General features: G+C 39.4%; 1 protein-coding gene across 13 annotated transcripts in view; it reads right to left on the bottom strand.

Moving 5' to 3' along the window:
- KHDRBS2 (KH RNA binding domain containing, signal transduction associated 2) overlaps positions 1-25,875 on the bottom strand; it is a 702,022-nt gene that overhangs the window by 210,618 nt on the left and 465,529 nt on the right. The window lies entirely within an intron of this gene.

Below are 25,875 nucleotides of genomic sequence, written 5' to 3'. Positions count from 1 at the left end.
GTTGAAATACTTATATTTACTGACAATAATATACTCTAAAACATGTTATTATTCATGATAATAAAGATTTAAAATTAGAGATACAAATATTTGGATATTTGGTAACATTTTATTTTGTCAGATCTAAGATTATCATAAAATAGCTGCTTTTTCCCTTTAAAGGAAGAAGAATGTTTTGAACTAAATTCTTAACTCTAAGATGAGCTTCTTTTTCAGAAATGTTAAAATGTGAAAAATACATATCTGAAAATTTTTGAAAAACGATATAGTTAGATCAAAGGCATTATTTTTCTTAACATACTTCAAAATGTACTGAACACAATGCTAGGACAGAGACTCATTGATTTTCTTCTTTTTCAAGTTAGTAAATTTCTGTTGGTAGCACTGAGGCTCCCTAAGTCTTACAAGTCATGTTCAGTAGTTTCTTTATCAAAGAAACTCATAGCTTCACAGGACATCTAGCAGTATCTTTCTATGTTTTAATTCTGGAAGACTGCCAAGTAGCTAGCTTGCTATTAATACCTTATTACATAATAGACTCAATAGTCACAAATGATAAAGGTAATATATCTAGTTACCCCTAGTGAATTACCAATTGTATAATTCCTGAAGTCCAAAAGGGAGGAAAGGTGTGTATATGTGTGTGTGTGATTTTTAAGAGGGTTTATGGGGCAGAAACTGTGGCCTGGTTGGTTAAGCCTCTGCCTGGGTTGCCAGCATCCCCTATGGACACCATTTGCATCCCGGATGCTCCACTTCTGATCCAGCTTTCTGCTAATGGCCTGGGAAAACAGTGGAAGATGGGCTTGGGCCCCTATACTCACGTGGGAGACCCAAATGAAGCTCCTGGCTCCTGGCTCCTGGCTTCAGACTGGGGAATGAACCAGCTGTTGGAAGACATCTCTTTGTCTTGCCCTCGGTCTATAACTCTCTCAAATAAATAAATCAAATCTTAAAAAAATAAAAATAGAAGAGAGTTTATGATATAACTTTAGTTATCATTAATAAAATATATGTTTCTACCAGTACTATTGTTATTTCTTTTTTTACAAGATTTATTTATTTATTGAAAGGCAAAGTTACAGAGTGAGAGAGAGAGAGAGACAGAATGAGACAGAGATCTTCCACTCAATCATTTACTCCCAAGATGGCCAGGGCTGGGCCAGGCGGAAGCCAGAAGCCAGGAGCTCCTTCCAGGTCCATCTTCCACTGCTTTTCCCAGGCCATTAGCAGGGAGCTGGATAGGGAGTGGAGCAGCCAGGACAGGAATTGGCACCCATAAAGGACATTGGTATTGCAGGCAGAGGCTTTACCACTATGCCAAAACATCGGCACCATATTGTTATTTCTATATTTCTTGAATTCATACTGTAACTTAAAGGGACTCTGGCAAAGTATCCTGAGATCCTAGTGAACATTTATAAATTATTTTGCTGAGAAAAATTATATTCCAAGCAAATGGCTAACACAATAATCGAATTCCAGTCATGCTTTGAGCGCTAATGACTGTAGGCTTATTTGGAACCTGAAAGATCTCTGGGATCAAAATCTCAAAGCCTTTTATATCCAAATGGACCTATTCTATTGAGTAATGACTATTTGTTTTAAGCTGTTTGTTTAAGGCTTCTGTAGATTTGGTCTGCACGTTTGTTACTAAACATGGTAAACCAACTGAAGTTGACTTTCAGAAAAATGTTAATAGGATATAAATATCTTGTCCATCAGGCACATGCAATTTATGCTGATACTGATTTATAAGCACAAGTCATAAATTGACAATTCATTTCTGTTATAACTTTTCTATAAAATAACATCTCCATTTTAATATTTCTATGAATTTATCAGGATAGATGCTTAAAATACAAAAAAGGGTAAGTTGTTTACATTATATATCTCAGTGTATCTGAAATTACAGTTTGTGGAGCTATTATTGACATTAGTATGAATGATGCCCATAGCACAGCGTCAGGACAATTTGTTAGCAATGCTTTCTGGCCTGAGTGACATTTTTCACATTACCTGCATGCTTTGTCCTGGAGTCTTTTCAAAGCCTCTGCTGTTGATTAAATTCCAGACCAGGCAATTGCTAACATCTCCAAAATGTGATATTTTTGAAATAGCTTTGAAATGCTATTTCATTCACACATTCTGGAAAGGTTTCTTTTCCTATATAATGCCATATGTTCTGCTTCTATCATATATTCCCAATTCAAAAAACCTTCTGTCTTATGATGCATCACATCAATCAACAAGGTGTTTATTTGGGAGACAGTTGGTCGTGAGCTATAACATTCCTTCCAGATACAAATTAAATGAAACCCCAGCATACAGTTCTCTATCATTCATCATTCGAAGTAGTTGGACAAGAAAGGCTTTAATGATTTGAAAAGCTCTTCCAAGGGTGAGTGCAGTTCCAGCCATTTTGGTTTGAAAAATACCATGGTTATACTGAATTTATACCAAGTTCTCTGTAGTAAAATATATTTTTGAAACTCTAAGAAATTCTGGTTAAAGAATATAATATTCTCCCTGAGCAACTTTCATTTCTTCAAATTTGTATATGTATATATGTATATACACATATATATATATACACACACACAAATACATATGTGTATGTGTGTACTCTCTCTCTCTGTTCTCCTCCCACTCCACACACACTCCTCCCTTCTTTCTATCCTTCATCTGAACCTTTTTAAAATCACACTGTTATATGTGCTCCAATATAACAACCAGAGTTAGGGTAAAGATAAGACATGGACATAAAAGAGAAATGGATGAAACACTGATAAATCCTGATGACTTTACCTATATCTGCTGTTAATTTTTGTGTAATGGGAAATTATTGTACTTTAATTTTCTGTGCAAACATAGCCTTTAATTCTATTTCTGTTAATCTCAAGAGTATTTGTTTACTTTTAAACTATACATTGATGATTTTTTCTTCATATATTACTAAACATTAGCAGCTTCAAAAAAGAGAAAGAAATGCTTATAATGTAGAATTGTCAAAGAAAAAGAATGATGCCAAATATACTCTCCTTGTTTTTGGAATCTAAAGTCACAAGGGCTTTTTTCTCACTATCTTCAATATTATTATTTAAAAACAAAATATGAAAGATATAATGAAACTACAAAATGAAGTGAAGATGTAAATATAACCATTAACATCATAAAATTAATTAACAGCATAAAGGATGACTTCATCCACCTTTGTAATTGATTCTGTTTTAATTATCTTTATCATAATTGAAGTAAAGAATACTCTCAAAAGCTCATTCCTTTTGGTTTAAGGGCATCTATTGTATTTCTATGTTTGTTCCACTAAAAGCAATTGCAAAAATATCACTACACCAACATACTTAGCAGACTTGAAACAAAGTAGAAACTTGTTTGTCTTCTCTTAGTTATTACTAGCATCCATTTAGTTCTTCCCATTACAAGAAGGGGTACTCTGAAAATAAGTCTCATGTTCTAAGATAGTGATAAAAAGTTGATAAAATCTTAATGCACAGGTGTTTTGTAAAATAGGTAATTTAGGGGTGGGCGCTGTGGTGTAGCAGGTAAAGCCGCTGCCTGCAGTGCTGGCATCCCATATGGGCCATATGGGTGCCGGTTCATGTCCTGGCTGCTCCACTTGCTATCCAAATCTCTACAATGGCCTGAGAAGGCAGTAGAAGATGTTCCAAGTCCTTGTGCCCCTGCACCCATATGGGAGACCCGGAAGAAGTTCCTGGCTTCAGATCAGCATTGCTCTGGCCCTTGTGACCAATTGGGGAATGAACCAGCAGATGGAAGACCTCTCTATCTCTCTGCCTCTCTTCTCTCTGTAACTCTGACTTTCAAATAAGTAAATAAATCTTTATAAAAAAATAAGTAATTTAATGAAAAAGTACAATTACATTTTATTTTTACTTTTAATTTTGGATGAAGTTACTTATCACAGTTTAATTAAAACTTAAACAATGCAAACTTTTAAAATATTTTTTTGGCTTTCTTTTTTTTTAACTTTTATTTAATGAATATAAATTTCTAAAGTACAGCTTATGGATTACAATGGCTTCCCCCCCCCCATAACATCCCTCCCACCCACAACCCTCCCCTTTCCACTCCCTCTCCCCTTCCATTCACATCAAGATTCATTTTCGTTTCTCTTTATATGCAGAAGATCAGTTTAGCATACATTAAGTAAAGATTTCAACAGTTTGCTCCCACACAGCAATGGGATTAAATTGGAATCCCCTGGCACATTTCTAACTCTGCCATTTGGGGCAAGTCAGCTTGAGCTTGTCTCAAATTGTACATCTTCTCTCTCTCTTATTCCCACTCTTAATATTTAACAGGGATCACTTTCAGTTAAATTTAAACACCTAAGAATAATTGTGTGTTAATTACAGAGTTCAACCAATAGTATTAAGTAGTACAAAAAATACTAAAAGGGATAAAGTATTAAGTGTACATCAACAGTCAGGACAAGGGCTGATCAAGTCACTGTTTCTCATAGTGTCCATTTCACTTCAACGGGTTTCCTTTTTGGTGCTCGGTTAGTTGTCACTGATCAGGGAGAAAATATAATATTTGTCCTTTGGGGACTGGCTTATTTCATTCAGCATGATGTTTTCCAGATTCCTCCATTTTGTTGCAAATGACCGGACTTCATTTTTTTTATTGCTGTATAGTATTCTATAGAGTACACGTCCCATAACTTCCTTATCCAGTCTACTGTTGATATGCATTTAGGTTGATTCCAGGTCTTAGCTATTGTGAATTGAGCTACAATAAACATTAATGTGTAGACAGCTTTTTTTGTTTGCCAATTTAATTTCCTTTTGGTAAATTCCAAGGAGTGGGATGGCTTGGCAACTCATGACAAGAGCCTAGGGAGATTACTGATGCCATAAACAAGAGTGTCAATTTGTTAAGTCAACAACAGGAGTCACTGTCCACTTACTCCTCATGTAGGATCTCTATCCTTAATGTGTTGTACTATGTGAATTAATGGTATAACTAGTACTCAAATAATACTTTACACTTTGTGTTTCTGTGTGGGTGCAAACTGTTGAAATCTTTACTTAATATATACAAAATTGATCTTCTGTATGTAAAGAGAATTGAAAATGAATCTTGATGTGAATGGAATGGGAGAGGGAGCAGGAGATGGGAGGGGTGCGGGTGGGAGGGAAGTTATGGGTGGGGGAAAAGCCATTGTAATCCATAAGCTGTACTTTGGAAATTTATATTTATTAAATAAAAGTTTAAAAAGTGAGAAAAATGTGACAAATCTAGTTTTGCAGATATTAATTGGCTTCATTTGTGATTCTTGAATTGGGTAGCAGTCTAAACCAAAAATAGTTCAGAATACCCCACTCCACTACATGAGCAAGTTAAATTTATTGCTGGAGAAAAGGATATAAAGTACAGAAAACCAAGGTTAGGTAGAAACAGCCTGAACCGTATAGCTTCTATCTGTCTTGTTTGAACATGGTTTGAACAGCTGGCCACTTGTGATTGGCTGAGACTCAGCTACTTGTTACTTGAGTAGGTTAGAGTCTGTTTATATATAAGAAGTCAGGTTATAGTTGAGTGTGCATGGAGAAACCTTTAGGCCAGAATTCAAATACATTTAAATTTAGGCCAGAGTTAGGCCACATATAAGGCTTCTTCCCTCCCCTTCTTCACCCTCCCTTGGCCCTCCTCAGTTGTTTTTTCTCTTTCTAGCACCTTTCTTTTCTTTCAAGTAATTCATGCCCATAATAGTATCTGGCACAACCTTTAACTGGAATGTTTTCTGCCATAATGACATCTTCATTTATCATAGATTTTACTTTCATTAGGTTTCTATGTTTGCCAATTTGATTAGGGAAGTAAGAAAAGCTTGGAGTTCATATTGAATTTTAGAGGTTTTAATTCTGTAGAGATGCAGCCAGATTCCACTGCTGACACTTTAACTAATGTAGATGATGATGACAACTTCAGAAGGTATCACTGCAGAAGGATCCTGAGAAACACTCTTGCCATGCCTGTGTAGTAAGGCTACATCAAATGATCAAATGTTTCTTATTAATGTATTTTGGCTGCAAAGGCAGTCAGATATAAAAACAGTCTGTGAGTGTCAAGGGGTCTTTTACTAATCAGTTTTGTTGTGTGATCCCTGGACACAGCTCATTAATCATTGTGTTTCAATTCCCTCTTCTGTAGCACAAAGACGTTGTAGCTGTAGCCATCAGCTACAGCTATCTCACAGTGTCATTGCCAAGATTTACTGAGATAAGAGGTATGAGGCAGCTTTGAACAGTACAGGGAACTGTAGAAAAGTAAGGACTTATTATTTCAGCATATTACGTACATGTTTCTCAAACCCTTGAGAGACTTGACTTATGCCCCTAAAATGAAATAATATTTCACTGAAATCATTTCTACATTCCAAAAATATAGATATATATACTGCATCAGTCACTGCACATTATATATACACACAAATATATATATTAACATATATATAATTATGCATAATATCATATCTAAGATAATTTTGGCAGGAGAAGTTAAGGTATTAAGAAAATCAAGAATACGCTGTTATCTTATTAATGAATTACCTAATCAGTTTTGCAGATATGGTGATGGTGATGCATTTCCCCAGTCTTTGATGCACACATGCATAATTTATTATTTATTTTGTTAGTTTTAAATTTGAGGATATTTCTCAGGATGATGAGCATTTAAAGCTACTTAATAAACCATCTATGCTTTTCTCCTGAATGTTTTATGTGACAAATCTGAGGTTCAAATGATGTTAAGAACATCACCTGACTCAGAAGAACCACAGCTGGAATGATAATTTTAATAATTCCCAGTCTAGTTTTCTGTTCATTATCTACCATGTGGGCTCAGAATTGTTTTATGCATCTGGCCAACAATATCAACTAGCATATTACTTTGTTTGACACAAGTGTCTATTCAAACTACTCTGGAACCTTATTTTTTTTGTGTCCATCCTGTCAGTCAATGCAGGAACCCTAGTTCATATATTTCATACATTCGCTTGTATCCAGATTTCCCTTAGGCAGATTCCATACAAAGCAAGTTTCACAGTTTCTTGATATGACAGATACGTGTGCCATTTGATGAATCTGAGAAGCTGACATAAAATCAAGATCAGGCAGGCTGCCTTTTGTAACTTTATGAAGTTTTTCATGTTTTATTATTCATCTACTCAGGTAAAATTAGGTGGGACACATTTTTAATGCCCCCAGTAAATAAGAAAAATGTGCCTGTAGCATGAAATATCCTTTGAACACCTTGGGTTATTTGCAACAGATGAATCTAATTTGTATTCAGACATCAATAATAGAACTTACTAGAGAAATAAAATGGATGTCTATGACCTCTCTTCAATTATTTAGTAACAATGAAGTGTCAATTGGCTAAAACTAATAACAGTCTGTTATACTTACTGATGATAGAAATTCAAGATGGAATATACACACGCACAAATACACACACAAATAAATATGTGTAACAATAGCTTAATAGTGCTAAAGGTTAAACCACTCAAAATCACCATATTATTTTAGGAGATGAAAGCATGTGTACTTCAATTAGCTGGTGGTGAAAAGAGACTTAAAATTCTATCATACTATGCAGATAGAATGATGGATTTTCTTTAAACACATATATCAGAAAGTAAACTATCTGGTATATAAGAATTTATCTGTTGAGCAGTATTAGCAGAATTCATTTTTCCATGACATAGACCTTCTATATAAGGAATCTAAGGCGCCATTAAAATATTTTAAATGCATATCAATGCATAATCAGTTAAGCTTAGATGTCAATGCACATTCTGAGTTAAAAAATCACTGTAACTAAAAAAAGAAAACAACAAGTACATATAGTTACCCAATCAGAACATATTTCATTGGATCACACACTAAAGGTAAAACACTGCTACTTGAATTTCATATAGTTATTCAAATTGTGTCTATGAGGCCAGCACTGTGGCATAGTGGGTAGAGCTGCTGCCTACAGTGCCAGCATCCCATGTGGGTGCTGGTTTGAATCTCTGCTGCTCCACTTCCGACTCAGCTCTCTGCTATGGCCTGGGAAAGGAGTAGAATTTGGCCCAAGTTCTTGGGCCTCTGCACCCACGTGGGAAAGGTGGAAGATGCTCCTGGATCCTGGCTTCAGATTGGCTAAACTAAGGCCATTGTGGCCATCTGAGTAGTGAACCAGTGGATGGAAGACCTCTCTCTCTCTGCCTCTGCCTCTCTGAAGCTCTGCCTTTCAAATAAATATGTCTTTAAAAAAAAAGTGTGCCTTACTGTTCCATATTTTAATACTTACTAAAATAACAGTGAATGTGTGAAATTCATTTTAAAAAACATGATTCATCATGCTTTTTTCCATCTGTTGTCACAAAACTCTGAATTTTGAGACCATCCCTTCCTTAGGTGACGATAGCTAGACATCAGTCAGCTGTTGTTTTGGTTAAGGGTCCCAATAAAACACCCTATTAAAAGCAACCAATTTATGCCACGAAATAACAAAATAGCCAGCCTAACAGTAAGAGCATTCAAATGTTCACTTTCAGAGTGAAAAATCCTACCCCACACCCCTCTCTTCCAACAATGTAATTATACAACAGTTAATAAAGTTGATGAGTAGTGACCACACCAGCAGTAGTACCTTACTCTAAGACTTCAAGCATCAACAGACCACTGCCAGTTTTCACCAACACTAGATATCACATGGAAACTGAGTTAATGAACAATTATCACTTATGTTTTTATCTGATTGGGACTGACAATGAATGCATGTGAAAGACTTTATACATATATACATATATATAAGTATGTATATAAAAATCCATTCTATTCAACTTCTATGAGAAACTGTCATTCAGGAAACCTATATATTTGCCTGCCATCCAGACCACAAATAGAGTCAAATAATCTGGACATTTATACCAGTGATATAAAGCAAATTTTTTGCTATTAATAAAGACAATATTTATGGCACTCAAAACTCCAATTGATCCCAGGTGATGATGAAAAGTCTTCTTCTGGTAAGAGAACCAGAAGAAATTTTAACACAGTAACTTTTCTTTACAACTAAGAACAGTAAGTGATAAATTTGGAAAAGGCACAAAGGATGCTAATAACTAGATCAAATTCTTTCTTTGTGGTATGGGTTTTTCCATAGGGATTTGTCTTGGCTGAACTGTGGCTCAGTGTTGATATGGAATACTATTCACACATATAGATTATAAGTTTAGTGAATTACATGTTGGGAATGCAAGTCCAACTTTGTTTTAAAAAGTTGTGTTGTCAAACATATTTTGTACATCTCCATTTCTGAAATGTTAAAACTAAAATATCCTTAAGTTATATTTGAGTAATTCCTAAGGATAAAGATGCAAAAAATTAAGGAAAACATACCCCAATATCACTAAGCCATACATGAATGAAGGATTAGTTAATGCTTAGTATATTCTTAATAGTATTTATGCATATTGGTAATTTTTCCTTCATACACCATTTTCATAATAGAGTAATAAAATATATTATTATCCCTTTTAAGCAATCAAAGGTCTTTTAAAAAAGATTTATTTATTTTTTATTTATTTGACAGGCAGTGTTACAGACACACACAAAGAGAGAGAGATCATCCATCCACTGGTTCATGCCTCAAATGGCCGCAATAGCCAGGGCTGGGCCAAGTGAAAGCCAGGAGCTAGGAGCTTCTTCTGGGTCTCCCACATGGGTGCAGGGACCCAAGCACTTGGGCCATCCTCTGCTGCTTTCCCTGGTGCATTATCAGGGAGCTGAACCTCAGGTGGAGCAGCCAGTCTTGAACCAGCACCCACATGGAATGCTGGCAGTTCAGGCAGTGCCTTAACCCTCTATGCTACAACACTGGCCCCAGAAGTCAAAGGTCTTTAACTTATATCATTTTTAACTTTTATTTAGTGTAAAATCCAGGGAAGATACAAAAGAGACACTAAAACTTAGAAAGAAGTTTTAATTATGTAAGCCTCAGTGATTGATTACAAATCGAAACATTCTTGAATCTATCTCTTTATAGCCATCCCCAACATCATCACCACTGCAACTTGTTTATCATATCACACTTGAACCAATAAAATGGATGTATAACTTGTCTCTATTTCTTTAATTCTAATTTATTTTCTATGCTACAAGTAGATATTCTATAAATTCAAATGTGTTCCTGACTAGTATTTGCTTGTTCAGAAATTTCAGAGCATCAACAGACCATTTTATAAGGTTTAGAATTACTGAACATGAGCTGAAAATCCTTTCTCACCTCTCCAGGATCATTTCTCACCACTCTCCTCCAGGATTATGGTGTTCTAGCAACTCGTTTCCTTTTAATAGAGACAACACTTTGATTTCCTTGAAGATGTTGTAGGCACCTTTTTTTTTTCTTTCTTTTTTTTTTTTTTAAATGCTGTTTCCCTCATTGTAACTGGGCAATTTATTTTACTTCCATCAGATCTTATACATTAAAAAGTAGAGGTAACACTCTTCTGAGCCAAGTATTTCTGAGGCTCGTATCTAAAATCACAGCCTATCTCATATAGTCTTATTGTAATAACCACTTACTTTCCATGTCAAATGCTCTGTAATTTGTAGTTGTGTATTTATTTCTGATTAACTGTGTACTTTCTCCATCACCCAACTCACCACATTTCAACATTGCTTTTTGTTTCTTTGCATTGTGCCTAACAAGGGATGGCTAACAACAAGACAACAAATAATGGATATTTATGAGAGAGAAGAAATTGCTGGAAAATGATTAAGTACATGAATGGATAACATCCATGGCTAGTATCCAAGCAGGCAAGAGTGCTTAATAGTCAAATGTAAAGGATCTATTAATGGCTAGGATTAAATCTAGCTTTGCTCCTTACTGTCTGTGTGACCTTGGACAGTTAATAAATTTTCTTAGTATTTTTGGCTTTGTATTCCTGTTTTTACTGCACTAGCAAAGTTGAAATGGTTTGTGGAATAAGAGGAAAGTTATCAAAAATGCAAAACATTACAAGAATGTAAGGAAAACTGATGTGTTCATAAGTTATTACAATTCGGTGAAGATCAAGAATACAGGTATTTTGATCACCTTAAAATGAATGAAGCAGAAATGCTGCCTAAACTGAGAAAGAATATTGTTTAGATACTGAAATAGGGAAGTAAAGAAGGATGATAAGGAAATCTAGAGGAGAAAACAAGTGTAGAATGTGGGGAGCAGCCGGACTAGACTGAGTTACTGGAATTAAGACTTATTCTATGCATCTGCTCTCCCACAATATGGCGCTGGGAGAGAAGTAAACAGCTTCCACACAGCTGCCTCCAGTTCAACTAATAAACTGTAGGACTTGCTCCTGATTGGAGAGCAGCGTACTCGGCGTGTGGGCAGCCGAGTTGGGATTGGCAGAGGAGGACTATAAAGGAGGAGAGAGATGGCATGCACCAGGAACATCTATGGGGAACATCTAAGGGAACCCGTGCAGCCCCCGAGAGAACCGGCCGGCGGTGTGCCGCTCCCCTGCGGAAGTGGGGAATGTGGCCAGGGGGAACTGCCCTTCCACGGAGGTGGAAGGGATAGTAGCCAACCCGGGAAGAACCAGCAGCAAACCCGGGGAGGGCCGAGCAGACGAAAGAACAGCGCAGGGTCCTGTGTCGTTCCTCCACGAAGACGGGGAGCGACATAATGGTGCCGTGACTCGGATAGGAAACTTAGGACGGATGGGAAACTTAGGAGGGAAGAAACGGGAAGAACTGGAAAATTACCGGAGAGAGAGACTAGCAAACAGCCTAGGGAAAAGCCGGACGAAAAGGGTGTTGGAAGAAGCTATTGAAAGCCTAGGCATAGACTCAGATACGGACTATGGGGGGGAAGCTGGGAGAAATCTCTAAGGTCGAAAGCGAAAGTGAAAGCTAGAACAAACAGACTTGGACGCGGACTGTGGGGAGAGGCCAGGAGAAATGAGGGAGGAATATCGTTGGAGGAAAGTTTGGGGAAACATACCGGGTAGAGAAAAATGTTAGGGAAATTGAAGCCGTGGGGGGCAGGCCAAGGCGGACACGAAAGCCACTTTGGGGTTCTCAAGTTAGCCCGGGAATAGGGGGCGAAAAGTTGAAACCAGAAGCTGAAACGTAAGCCAGATTGGGATCCGTCTGATTAGCCCGGGGAGCAAAGGACGGGAAGCCAAACCGTGGGGCGGAGACGTATGCTGGGTTGAATTCGCCAGGCTAGCCCGGGGAACTTAGATTGAATGCTAGTGGCGGACACGTAAGCTACGCTGTGTTACTCGCGGAAGCCGCCGCGTGCAGAGAGAGCACGGGGCGTGAATAGATAGGGAACGGGGCTGGCGCGAGGCCGTGGTGCAGACGCGAAGGGCGTGGAGACCGCAGAGCGCGCGAAGCCAAGCCGCGCAAAGCCGAGCCGCGCAGATGAGAGAGATGCGGGCTGAAGCGGCTCAGAGCCGGAAAGCTGCCGAGAAGCAGCCTCGGGGCGGGCGCAGCCGGGAAGCTGCAGGGATAAGAGAAACAGAAGTTTAGAAGTAAAGTGAGAGAAATGGGAATGCTGGAAGATAGAAGTAAAATGGGAGAAATAGGAATGCCCGGAGATAGAGAAATAGAGAAATAGAAAGGCCTCCCTACAACACTGCAATGTGAGAGCTTGGATTCGGTCTGCCTGATTAAGTGAGGCGATGAGCACGATGAGCACCTGCGGTGGCTAGCAGCTTATGCGCCGCAGGTCACCGAAGACAGGCACGAATTAACATCAGTAAGGCCTCCCCACAAAAAGGCAATGAGAAGGCTTGGATTCGGTTTGCCTGATAGGGCTTGTAAGCCCCTGCAGGCAAGAGCAGAGCATGCGCTGCAGGGCACCGAACACAGGCACGCATCAGCGCCTAAAAACCTCCTCACAACATGGCGAAGAGAGGACCCGGATTCGGTTTTCCTGATTGATAGGACTTGTAAGAGCCTGTGGCAACTCTAGCAAGTAGAGCAGAGTGTGTGCCGCGGGACACCGAAGACAGGCGCGTATCAACGCCAAAAAATAAAAAGAAAGGGGGATCTGTGGGGAGCAACCGGACTAGACTGAGTTACTGGAATTAAGACTTATTCTATGCATCTGCTCTCCCACAATATGGCGCTGGGAGAGAAGTAAACAGCTTCCGCACAGCTGCCTCCAGTTCAACCAATTAACTGTAGGACTTGCTATTGATTGGCGGAGAGCAGCGTACTCGGCGTGTGGGCAGCCGAGTTGGGATTGGCGGAGGAGGACTATAAAGGAGGAGAGAGACGGCATGCACCGGGAACATCTATGGGGAACATCTAAGGGAACCCGTGCAGCCCCCGAGAAAGCCGGCCGGCGGTGTGCCGCTCCCCTCCGGAAGTGGGGAATGTGGCCAGGGGGAACTGCCCTTCCACGGAGGTGGAAGGGATAGTAGCCAACCCGGGAAGAACCAGCAGCAAACCCGGGGAGGGCCGAGCAGACGAAAGAACAGCGCAGGGTCCTGTGTCGTTCCTCCACGAAGACGGGGAGCGACAGTAGAAGTTCCTGACTGATGACTTTTGGTTTTGCAGTTTCTTTATCCATTGGAAGGAATATTTATCTTAGAATGAATATATCCACCTATTTTTCATATTAATGATTAAACAAAATGTTTAAGTGAAATATCTATTTTTGTTTTTTTATGAAATAATATTTCCTATATTATAAAGTCAATAAAATCTTTTAAATGAATAAAAATGGTTCACATTAAAAGAATTTTCATGAGAGTTTTACAGCATCATTTATGATTCAAATGGGCAAAGGCTTGAAAAATATACTGGGATTTATATTGAAAACTGATGTTAAAATGCTTATGTTGAAAATACGTTTTTATCTGTGCTAAAATAGAAGCAAGGGGTCTTTTAACATCATTAAAATTAACAGATTTTGACATTACAAAGACAGAATATATAAATATTATATTACAACATCTCAGCTCATATATCCCAATATTGAACACATCACTTCACACTTTTAAGTAATGTCAATTTTCGGGGCCAGTGTTGTGGCATAGCAGGTAAAGTCACTGCAATGCCAGCATTCCAAGATAGAGTCCCAACTGCTCCACTTATGATCCGGCTCCCTGCTTGAAAAAAGCTGCGGGAGATGGTCCAAGTGTATGGCCCCCTGCTACCCACGTGGGAGACCCGGAAGAAGTTCCTGACTTCCACCTGGTCCAGCCTCAGCCCATGCAGTCATCTAGGGAGTGAGCCAGCAGGTGGAAGAACTCTCTCTGCCTCTCCCTCTTTTTTCTGTAAATCTTTCAAATAAATAATAAATCTTACAGAAAAGCAATACTAATTTCCTGTTGGTAATCAATATAACCTAAATAAATATTAAAGCTACTTACGTTCTGTAAACAAGTGCTTTCTAAAAATGAAACCTTCCCACACAATAAAAAAGGAACTATTTGAAGTATCAAATCCTCCACAATGAAGATATTAATAGATATTGAGGCAGGCTATATTAAGCTAGCTTTCTGTATTCAAGTCAGCTGTGGGAGCCCACTGAAACAGAGGGCACAGTCACCCCTCTCATCCAAACAGGCATGTGTGAGGCACATGCTGATGCTGGGCAGAGCTGCTGTGTTCTACTCCAGTCACATTCCATGGTGAAACCTCAGCATTGGCATCTGATTTGAGTTCATTAAGCTCAGAGGTTTGAACCAAAAAGAAAAAAAAATCAAATTTTTATGGTGTTTCTATACGGGAAGAGAAAAAATAGCTCTGTAACTCTGTCTCAGCCCCTCATCATTCATTCCCCAATCACACAGAAAGCAATCCTCCTAAACCAAAACAGAGACACGCAACCCAGTAGCAGGCCTTGGTCACTGCTGGGAGCCATCTGCTTCATGCATGTCTACTGCATTCTGGAACTGAATTGTCAGTTAATTTTTTTTCAAAATAAGTCTGAATTTGTAACCCTTTAGTAACCCTTAAAATAACCTAAAATTCTATAATCTTAGGGCATTGTACTTCTGCTAGTATTAATCCAACTAAAAGAAAGTCACCCGATTTTTAAAGTAAACCAGGTATCTAACAGGCTTAACCAGAACCAATCAGCTTCAGTCTGAACACTGGTTTTCCACTCAGTCTCCTTCACTGCTATTTGAATACGCTGAAGGGGGGGAAATGATACAATAATAGCACTAAGCATTGTTGTACATGGCCTGTTACATCCCAAACTCTTTGAAGGTAGACTTCATGTCTATCAATGTGCCTCCTCACATGTATGTATAATTTCCATGGAGAAAATTCTCAGTGAATACTTCTTGATAACATTTGTAATGAAAAGGAATTTGACATTTAACTTTTCTTCATTTTGTTTATAATAAATCTACAAAGTACATATAGTTAGGAAGTAAGCAACATTCAGAAAATTAATGAAACTTTATAAGTTTAATGTCACCGTCTGGTTTTATAATCAACCCCATTAATTGATATTTATCACGTCCTTACTGATGGCATGCCCCCAGTCTTAGTTCTGTCGATTAAACTCTTGATATTCCCATGTACTTTGCTGAGACAGGATTGACTGCATCTTCCCAAATGAGCCCCACAATTGCATCTTCTTGGGAATGGTATGACTCATTTACAACAGTTAGCATTGAAAAGCACAGTTGATGTGCTAGCATTTATTATAAAAATACTCATTTGAAGCAGTAATTGTTGTGCTACTAGGGCACAGCCCTTTATAACATCCCTTAAAGAGTTTTTTTATGAAGATGGAACTTTAATTTTTTCAGTAGCTACCAAGTGCAATGCTTGAGTACCTTTCCTCATTTGTTTTTTATCATGTATCACTACCCAGAGGCAATCATTAGCTAATTTGCTGATTTATGGTTGCAGTTTATGAGCTTTAAACAATGCTAAACCATTTTTGTTCCTTCCTTAGTGCACTGACAGATGAAGAATGTCTGTCCTTTACATTCTTAGCTGTGTAAAGAAGCAGCACCTCACCCTGTGTTCGTGGCTTCTATGACATCCGAAATTGCTGTCTTATTACTTTCCTGCTGAATCTTAACTGAAAGCAGTGTTTACTGAGCTACCCAATCTGAAAGCTGCTAAGGTTCTTTGTGCTGCCACCTATGACAAAACAAGGTCAGAACAGCAGTTTAGCATGGGAATCTAATAGCTATTACTTAAGCAGTCGTCTAGTGACATACATACTGAAGAGCAAAATTGGCTACTGCTGTGCAGGCTGACAAGTCCTGGCATCGTGGCTGTGTGAGGCGTGTTTTCATTATACAATGAGACATAAACATCAGATTCAGAACTTGTTTTGAATAATGGCAGTCTATATTACCTATGCATGTGTGATCTAAATTTTACACGAAAGAGGCGGAGATGTCAAGTGCTTCCCGGGGCTAGCCCTGCAGCTAAGTGGAACTTGTGTTTAAAGCACTGAAAAAGCCACAGGGTGCAACAGTCTTACTATGCTTCTCAATTTTCTGACAAAATACACATATAAGACAGACAGTAACAAGTGTTGGCAAAGAGGAAGAGTAACTGGAATCTTTGTACATTTCTGGTGGGGGCACAAAATGATACAGATGCTTTGGAAACAATCTGACAGTTTCCTCAAATAGTTAAACACAGGTAAGGAGGACCCAAGGCTTCTACTCCTAGATACATCCCCAATAACTGAGACATCTGTCCACACAAAACATGTACCCCAGTGTTCACAGCAGCGTTTTTCATAGTAATGGCAATGTAGAAACAAACCAAATGTCCACCAGCCTGTGAGTGCATAAACAAAAATGTGTTACATCTAACCATGGAATAGTGTTCAATCATGAAAAGGAATGGAGTACTGATACATGCTGTATGTGTGCAATGAGCTTATAAAACCATTATGCTAACTAGAAGAAGGCAGGTGCAGAAGCCACAGAGCTGCAGTTTGTAAGACTCCACTTACATGAAATGTCCAGTCTAGGAAAATTCAGAGAGGCAAATGTATATCAGCACTGACCAAAGACTGCAGGAAAGGAGAAATGATGAATAGGCTGGTCATATGCACAGGGTTTCTTTCTGAGGTTCTGAAAATGTTCACAATTAGATTGTCAGGATGGCTAAATAGCTTTTGGATACACTAGCAACCACTGAATTTATACTTTAAAAGAGTGGATGGTATGATATGAGAATTATATCTTAAAAATCCACATAATATTGATGTCTTCATGTGATATGAATCATTTTATTAAACATTACTAAGCCATTGTTCTTTCATATGCAAATTGAAAGCTTATTTGGATTAATGTCTTTTAAGAAGCACTTCAAATATTTTAACCACAATTCTATAATTTTATCAAAAAGTCCAGGATTTACTTTATAAAATACAATGTTAGTATATCTAATTATCATTTGATTTATCACATTTGACATTTGTCACCACTTTTTATCCAATGAACCTCTAATTCTCATTGTTTGGATTTATTTAATATGCTTAATATTGCCATCTTTTCTGCTTCAGATAATGAGAATTTGGCCATTGCTAAATTCACACCAGATTAAAACCTGTGCTTCTTTTTAATTTATCCTTATTGCCTCTGGGATATAGGGATGAAAGAGGAGGAAGATATGGTTTCTACTTTCTGAGTCTGTTTTTAGACATTGACTGGAAATACAGTTCTAACTCTCAGGCAAAAATAAATATATTTAACAGATTCACATCACTGTATTTCTCAAATCCTATTATTGCATTTCCCTGAGACTATAAAAATGAACTTTTAACTGACATCACCTGACCTCTAGCCCCACCTTTCTAATTTACTCTACACTTTTAATCCTTAATAAAAAGCATTCTGTTACAGTGCTTCCCTTCTCAGGAAATACACTTCACTATGCATATCAGTACAATTTTCAGTAATTTTTCCTTCGACTGTTTCACCTATTTAAAAAATTCCATACATGTCTTAAATTTCAGCCATTTTTTCCTCATTTCCCCCACACATTCTTGCTATGATTCTTGTGATATCCCATTGCCCAGAATGATTTCACATTTACCATCTCTATTAACATTGATATTCCTTCATATTCTTTCTTTTAAACTTATTTTAAAGGCAGAACAACACACAGAGAGGGATAGACACAGGGAGAAAGATATCTCCCATCTGCTTGCTCTCTGCAAATGGACACAGCAGCTGGGCTATACCAGCCAAAGCTGGGAGCCTGGAACGCCATCCAAGTTTCCCAAACAGGGAGCAAGGGTCCAAGTACTTGGTCCATCTTCCGCTATTTGTCCAGGCACAACAGAAAAGAGCTGGATTTGAAGCAGAGCAGCAAGAACTCAAACAATTTTTCGATATTGGGTGCCAGTGTCACAGACAATAACTTAACCCACTGTCCTAAAATGCCTGCTCCTATTCTGTCCATTTCATAGAGCTCATGTCAATCACAGGTAAGAAAAATCTTGTGGAAGCAAGAATTTTGTCTTTTTCTCTAGTTTAACTCCACTGACAAAACCAGTACTTAGTACAAAGAGGAAAGTCAACCAATATAAATGAAGGAATAAATATTAACTCATAGTTAAATGAATGAAGTAATGGCATCTATATATTCTTCTTGATACCCCAATTCTGTTCATATTCATATACTGTTGCACATTTTGGTTATTTTGAGTATTTATTTTCATTGAATCTTATTTATTTATCGTTTCCTGAATTTTATAATATAGCACTTTACACTGGGTTTCTGTTCAGTCAACATTGGCCAAATTAAAGTAATCAACAGAATTCAATATGCTTATTTTGCCTATTGTGTCTGATTTTTTTCCTATGGGCTGATTTACATAAATATTATATGTTTAGGAAAACAAGATAAACTAGGTATTTTAATTACTTCATTTTCATTTAAGTGATATATTATCAGATATTTGGGGAATTTTGGAAATTTACAGAATGCGTTTATAAAAATAAGTGTGATTTGATATATGAGCCCATGCAAAATTCATTCAGAAAATCTATGGTTTTTAAAGGCAAGCCTATATATATTGGATTATAGGTATTTTCCTACTTTGCCAATTGTCAGTGATGACAAAGGCTCTTACTATCCAATTCAGATTCCAACTGAGGGCTACAGTTCTTTACATAACCCTTAAGATATGAGTTGATGATGTCAATGGAATTTTAGACCATTTCTCATTAGCTGACAATGGGAAGAATGGTGGGTGATGATGGACATGGGGAGACCAAATCTGAGAAAGTCTCTCTATCATAAATCTTTCAAAGAAACAGTAGTGTTTTACAGAAATTGCACATCTCTCATCTTACTGTTATTATTCTTATAACTAACAAATCTAAGCTGTCGCTCCCCCTCTTCGTGGAGGAGCAACACAGGACCCTGCGCTGTTCTTTCGTCTGCTCGGCCCTCCCCGGGTTTGCTGCTGGTTCTTCCCGGGTTGGCTACTATCCCTTCCACCTCCGTGGAAGGGCAGTTCCCCCTGGCCACATTCCCCACTTCCGGAGGGGAGCGGCACACCGCCGGCCGGCTTTCTCGGGGGCTGCACGGGTTCCCTTAGATGTTCCCCATAGATGTTCCCGGTGCATGCCGTCTCTCTCCTCCTTTATAGTCCTCCTCCGCCAATCCCAACTCGGCTGCCCACACGCCGAGTACGCTGCTCTCCGCCAATCAATAGCAAGTCCTACAGTTAATTGGTTGAACTGGAGGCAGCTGTGCGGAAGCTGTTTACTTCTCTCCCAGCGCCATATTGTGGGAGAGCAGATGCATAGAATAAGTCTTAATTCCAGTAACAGTCTAGTCCGGTTTGCTCCCCACAGATCCCCCTTTCTTTTTATTTTTGGCGTTGATACGCGCCTGTCTTCGGTGTCCCGCGGCACACACTCTGCTCTACTTGCTAGAGTTGCCACAGGCTCTTACAAGTCCTATCAATCAGGAAAACCGAATCCGGGTCCTCTCTTCGCCATTGTGAGGAGGTTTTTAGGCGCTGACGCGTGCCTGTGTTCGGTGCCCTGCAGCGCATGCTCTGCTCTGCCCGCAGGGGCTTACAAAACCTATCAGGCAAACCGAATCCAAGCCTTCTCATTGCCTTTTTGTGGGGGAGACTTATTAGTGTTGGTTCGTGCCTATCTTCGGTGACCTGCAGCTCATACTCTGGTCGAGCTGCTTGCTGGCGCTTACCGCCTTAATCAGGCAGACCGAATCCAAGCCTTCTAATTGCGGTATTGTGGGGAAGCCTTACTGATGTTAATTCGTGCCTGTCTTCGGTGACCTGCGGCGCATAAGCTGCTAGCCGCCGCAGGTGCTCATCGTGCTCATCGCCTCACTTAATCAGGCAGACCGAATCCAAACTTTCTCGTTGCCATGTTGAGGGGAGGCCTTTCTATTTCTCTATTTCTCTATCTCCGGGCATTCCTATTTCTCCCATTTTACTTCTATCTTCCAGCATTCCTATTTCTCTTTTACTTCTAAACTTCTGTTTCTCTTATCCCCGCAGCTTTCTGGCACCTCGCCCCGCCGGCGGGTTCCCGGCTCTGCGCCGCTTCAGCCCGCGCGCCTCTCTCATCTGCGCAGCTTCCCGGCTTTGCGCGGCTCTGCTTCGCGCGCTCCGCGGTCTCCACGCTTAACCCTTTCGCGTCTGAACCACGGCCTACGCCAGCCCCGTTCCCTATCTACTTGTGCCCCGCACGCTCTCTCTGCGCACGGCAGCCTCCGCGAGTCACACAGCGCGTAGCTTACGTGTCCGCCACTAGCATTCAATCTAAGTTCCCCGGGCTAGCCTGGCGAATTCAACCCAGCGTACGTCTCCGCCCCACGGTTTGGCTTCCCGTCCTTTGCTCCCCGGGCTAATCAGACAGATCCCAACCTGGCTCACGTTTCAGCTTCTGGTTTCAACTTTTCGCCCCCTATTCCCGGGCTAACTTGAGAACCCCAAAGTGGCTTTCGTATCCGCCTCGGCCTGCCCCCCGCGGCTTCAATTTCCCTAACATTTTTCTCTACCCGGTATGTTTCCCCAAACTTTCCTCCAACGATATTCCTCCCTCATTTCTCCTGGCCTCTCCCCACAGTCCGCATCCGAGTCTGTTTGTTCTAGCTTTCACTTTCGCTTTCGACCTTAAAGATTTCTCCCAGCTTCCCCCCGTAGTCCGTATCTGAGTCTATGCCTAGGCTGTTTGTTCTAGCTTTCACTTTCGCTTTCAACCTTAGAGATTTCTCCCAGCTTCCCCCCGTAGTCCGTATCCGAATCTATGCCTAGGCTTTCAATAGCTTCTTCCGGCACCCTTTTCGTCCGGCTTTTCCCTAGGCTGTTTGCTAGTCTCTCTCTCCGGTATTTTCCCAGTTCTTCCCGTTTCTTCCCTCCTAAGTTTCCTATCCGTCCTAGGTTTCCTATCCGAGCTAGGTTTCCTATCCGAGTCACGGCACCATTATGTCGCTCCCCCTCTTCGTGGAGGAACGACACTAAGCCCTGCCTAGGCTTCATATCCGAGTCACGGCACCATTATGTCGCTCCCCCTCTTCGTGGAGGAGCAACACAGGACCCTGCGCTGTTCTTTCGTCTGCTCGGCCCTCCCCGGGTTTGCTGCTGGTTCTTCCCGGGTTGGCTACTATCCCTTCCACCTCCGTGGAAGGGCAGTTCCCCCTGGCCACATTCCCCACTTCCGCAGGGGAGCGGCACACCGCCGGCCGGCTTTCTCGGGGGCTGCACGGGTTCCCTTAGATGTTCCCCATAGATGTTCCTGGTGCATGCCGTCTCTCTCCTCCTTTATAGTCCTCCTCCGCCAATCCCAACTTGGCTGCCCACACGCCGAGTACGCTGCTCTCCAATCAGGAGCAAGTCCTACAGTTAATTGGTTGAACTGGAGGCAGCTGTGCGGAAGCTGTTTACTTCTCTCCCAGCGCCATATTGTGGGAGAGCAGATGCATAGAATAAGTCTTAATTCCAGTAACAGTCTAGTCCGGTTTGCTCCCCACACTAAGCAAGGTAACAGAGCAAGTTATAGACAGCCTTATTCGTGGAGATTCTTTTTATATGTCAATTCATAAGTGACTTTCATATAGAACACAACAGAAAACTTAAACTACAATTGTCATCTTTATGTACCCCTAACTGCTTTCAGTTACCAAAGACTAAGCCCTGTGAATGTGTTCCATGAACATGTCACTCCCTTCTTGATTGGTTACTTAGTGCATTGTTGGTGTCTGTCTATTGGAAATGAGCTCAGAAAAGTCTGCCCTGAGCTAAAATTTGCCATCCAACTCACAGAATGAAAAATATTTCTAATTGTTGAGTGATAAGAATTGGGGGAGATCCAAGATGACTGAATAGGGTAAAGCCACACTAACTTCAGCTGTTCTGGGATATAAAAGAACAAAGGAAGGACCTCCTTTACAGGTGCCTGACTGGCTGAAATTTTCTGCCATGAACTAAAAAAGCAACAAAGACTTCCCTAGGTTAAGAGGAGCAAAGACAGAGACACAGTAGCCAGCTGCTTGCTTGAGCCATTAACATAGCACTGCAAGGTAGAAGAAACAGCTGCGTGTCCCATTGCTCACTGTTTTAGCTGAAAGGGAATTCCACAGTCACTCCCTGAGTTCTGCTTCAGCCTGGAGAGCCCAGTGTGGTCTGAGCAACTGCCAGGCTTGGAGCAGGAAAGCTGCCTGGTTTCCTCCCCCTCCCCAACGTTGGCAGCTAAACCTTGGGCAGTACTCCTCTATTCTGCTCCTACCAGTATCAGTCAGCACCAGGAGCAGACACTATCTTCTTAGAAGTGAAAGGAGACAGTGGCAGCCCATGTCACTGCTGATGACCTAAGGGAGAACCTTGGGAACCACTGGGGCTTTGAGTCTGGCCTGGAGTGCTAGTGGGAGGCAGGGTACCCACCGAAACCAATGAAATGAGAGAGAGCACACTGCCTGCTTCCATCACCCCACCCCCAACAAGGGCTGGTGGACAACAGCAGTAAGGAAGAGCCATCTTAATAGTGAGTACAGGCTGCTGCAGCTTGCATGAGGGTGTTATAATAATTTGCGTATCTCTTTTATTTCTTTTTTGGTATAAGTTATTTGAAGACAGAGTATTTACTCTGTTAAGTTGAAAAGCAGATGAAAACTAACATTTTGGGTAGTTAAATCAAGGTGTGTTTACACCAATTGGAATTTCAACATTTGTTAGCGAAATTATCCAATTCTTTGAAAGCAGGCAAAAAAGAAACCAGCACGATCTTTCCATATTGTACAAGAGCAACAGCTACACATGAGTTTTCTAGAGATGAATTTGGCTCATTTCACTGTTGTCTCTTGATTAAAAAATCCCATACTTTGCTTGCTAACTTGTAGATTTTCCCTAGTAGAGATTCAAATAGTCCCTATGTAGTGGTAGAGATAACCAAAACGATTGATGACCTGTTATAAATTAAGTAGTTAATATCTTATCCTAATTTTCCTTTGATAAATTACCTAAAAATAACTTAGGTTCATAAATACCCCTTAAGCTGATCACAGCATCAGTGATTGCTTTATTAATTAATAAGTAAATAGAATCTTTGACAGTGGTTCCTGTAATATTTCCCTGAGAGTAATGATTTTACCGCTTTGAAAATTATATTTAATGGTAACATTCTCTTTCCATTAAAAACTATTTCTTTTTCCAAACATCACTTAGTATTGCTTACATATACTAAAATCCATGCTATTTTGAAACATCTGCTTTATTTTAAAAAATGCATGCAAACTTAAATCCTATAACAATGGATAGTGTCTTTAAAGACCTTGAGATTAAGAAATATAACATCTTGCTTCAGATTATCAATAGTGGATTTATTTTAACTACTGAATTGTTAAGCCTAAGGGAGTGTGTCTTTCCTTAATATTAACTTTGGATTTCAATGGCCTGGCAAGTAATATCCCTCAGAGAAATGAGATTTTTTTTTTCCTAAACTAAATCTTTCCCAAAGACACAAAAGAAGCTTCCAATGAGATTCATAGAATGCTATTAATATGAATCATAGACCATGATTAAGCCTCTTTCAAATTTTACAGGGGAGAAAGATCTCTTAAGATCTCCCTTGTGTTTCAAGCTTTATTAGCACTAATCTTAACCTTATGCTGGAACCAGGGAATAGCATGCCCTATAGCTGTTGCTGTGGAGGAATCCTTTGGCACTGTAAATGGGCTAGAGGTGTCAGGATACTATAATCCTAAAGAACTGGCTAGCATCTCAGTTGGCTTGATTTGTCCGAACATTGAAAAACAAAGGAATTTCTAGATAAGAACAACTAGACTCATGAATGCTTTAAAAAACCAAGCTCATCAGTGTACTAAATTAGGGTTTCCTACCCCTAGACTTCAACTTCATCCAAGCTTTGATAATTCTCCATCCTTGGGTAACCTGTCAGAGCCTCCATCTCCTACCAGGTAAAATAGAGATTTGGATCTGTGTTTCAAGGAGTCCACAGAGAGGATAAAATGGGAAAAGTCATTTAAATATCTAGTCCAAATCCTTTTAACAGTGAGTCAGACTTTGAATATATCTCAGCTATCATTTGTACAAGCTCATTTGGCACCTACTATTTGACTATCCATAAGTCATTATCATTAACCATTACTAAGTGCAGACACTAGAATTAAGAAAAAATAGTAATTTTTATTGATCATTGGGTAATTCATCTTTATTTATCATGATTAAATAATTTGCTATGCGAAAATCACTCCTAAAAATGAGTTTGTCACAACTTGAAGCTTCTGTTGCTATTTCCAGGTTTATCTAGTAATTTGACATTGATTTAGTATTTGAAGAGGCTATTTTAAATTATTTGTTTATAATTTATATCAATTATACTTTCAGAAAGGATTTTATGCACCTGTTCTCTAAAAAGTTCAGAGTTAATCATCAGGGTCATTTAAGACAAAATTTATTTAAAACATACTGAAGAGTGACCTTGTGAGAATACAGCAAAAATGTACTCATGGGTTTACCAAAGAGAGATGCCTCAGAAGAAACCAAATCCGCTGACATCTTAGCCTTGGATTTCCAGCCTCTGAACTGCCCATAATGTATTTTAGTATGGAACTCCAGCCAAGCTAATACAGATGCGTTAAACAAAGAGTTTGGAAAGTTTAAGTTTTATTCCTTACATAGAACTAAATCAACAAATTATGGTGCACTATGTATTTGACAGATGGGCAAAGGCCATCAATATATAATTTACAAAAAAATTGAAATTAGTATATAATTATAAGAAAATGCTTGCCTTCTACACTAATCAAAGAAATATTAATCAGGGTAACATTGATTTTAACACCAATTAAATAAAGTTTTTGAAAAAATTATCCCTGATAATGCCCAGTATGATTAACATGAAATTCATTACTGGTGGTATCCAATTTGCTACAACCTTTTGGCAAGATAAGTAAAAAAAATTATAAAGATATTTAACAAGCACTTAAAACACACTTTGGCCCAGCAATTCTACTTTTCTTAAAAGATTCATGAACAGTGTATGTTTATGTGTAGGAGTTATATTTACTTTTCCTTATTGAAGTGCTAGCTATATGATGAAAAATTAAAAACAACCTAGATATGTGATAGTGTATTAAGGGTCACATTAACATTATCTCTGCAGATCAACCAAATCATTTAAGAAAGAACAACCTACTGAATTACCATGTTCCTCGTCCCTGATCCTTGTACACATACACACCTACATTTTTGGGATACAGACATATTGCCATGTGATCTTGCCTGAGGCCTCTACCTTTAGCCTATTCATATTTGATTTGTGACATATTTACTTTCCTCGATCTTGGATTCGGTCTTCCTCTATGGATTCAGCTT

The sequence above is a fragment of the Oryctolagus cuniculus genome, chromosome 5, assembly GCF_964237555.1.
Source record: "Oryctolagus cuniculus chromosome 5, mOryCun1.1, whole genome shotgun sequence".
Taxonomy (NCBI): Eukaryota; Metazoa; Chordata; class Mammalia; order Lagomorpha; family Leporidae; genus Oryctolagus; species Oryctolagus cuniculus.
Note: the sequence above shows the minus strand (reverse complement) of the source record. Positions and strands in the feature narration are given on the sequence as shown.